We start from the raw sequence: 1,400 nt of genomic DNA, 5'->3' as shown, positions 1-1,400 counted from the left end.
CGGGTATCACAACGGTCAGCAAGAAGTAGCTCACCATCTCTAGCACAACTTGTGGCGGCAAAGACCATTGGGACGGACCGCTTTGGTGGAGTGCGCCGATACAGTCACCACTTGATGAGTTCCACAACCTCACCATATGGTCACCGTTACTCAAAGTCAACAACTAAGAGCTCATGTTGTCTTCAGTGGGAGTTCGCTCACCATATGAATCCCTTGAGAAGGGTGGAGCATGAGCCGATCTACTTTGGCCCTGCCTGGCACTAACGTGTACCACTCTAGCAGAATGCTCTGACATGACCAGTCAAGCTAGCAGTAGGACAGCAAGCTCACCTGCTGGAGAGCATCGAGACCAAGAGGCTGACGATGGTCACACTCGCCGATGGGTTGTCGAGCAGCCGACTCAGCTGTCCACTGAGAAAGGGGCCCTTGGATGACCATATAAGACTACTTGCTACCTTAACAATATCGGTCAAGTCCCACTTCATTATAGCGCTACATTCTGTAGCCATAAAGAGAACCCATTTCGTTACGCTTGTTGGCTGCACTGTCGACGACCTTCTTGAGCTGTTCCTGTCCGCCACCGAGAATTCTCCGCAGATGACTCGTGCCCCTCACCCTCCGACCGAGACGCCTCCTTGTATGAAAACATCCCACCCAGCACCGGTCGAACTTTCCTCAGAAACGGCTGATGCTGAGATTGTCATTGGACTCTCCTGCAGATTGGAGAGTGTGGACTAACACTTCCAAGGCAATTCACTCAGGAGAGCTTACGTTGTCTTCTACACTGACCATCATAGGGACCTTGCTATCAGCCGACTTCCAAGCAAATCTCCAAGACACCAGAGGCTCGAACCTCTCCATAGGTAACAGGCCGAAGAGCGATACCACACCAGAGGCACTCAGCGTGAGTGTAGTCGACACTTGCAGGCCGCTCGGGGTAGTGCCGTTCAGCAGGCTGACCATGCAGATACCCTTTGGGACAGGAAGACGTGTCAGTAGCCCGTCGTGATCGCCTCCTTGAGACGCTGGTCGAGACTTCTCTAGTTTTCCCGAGTCAATGCGGTACCTGACAATTGCGTTCACCCTTCATACAGCCACAAGAAGAAGCACACCATGATATCGTCCCATTATCAGTTCCATAGACCACCTGCCGTCCATAGAGAGAGCAGTCGATAGCAGCAGTGCTTGAGGGTATCAAATCGAGTACCAATGAACGAGTCGCAGCTACCAGTAACTGGCACATCCCGGTTACTTACCTTCAGGGCACCGCCCAGCTGGTCCTTGTTATCGGTGATGTTGGTAGCATCGTGGATGATCAGTTGCCTCTCAACACACAGCGAGAGAATGAGATGTCCGAGCCAGGTGATGTTGGTGATGCCACTCGAATGAGCCCGTAGAGT

Source organism: Perkinsus marinus (genome assembly GCF_000006405.1).
Source record: "Perkinsus marinus ATCC 50983 genomic scaffold scf_1104296978910, whole genome shotgun sequence".
In the NCBI taxonomy this organism is placed as follows: Eukaryota; Perkinsozoa; order Perkinsida; family Perkinsidae; genus Perkinsus; species Perkinsus marinus.
This window is presented reverse-complemented; position numbering follows the sequence as displayed.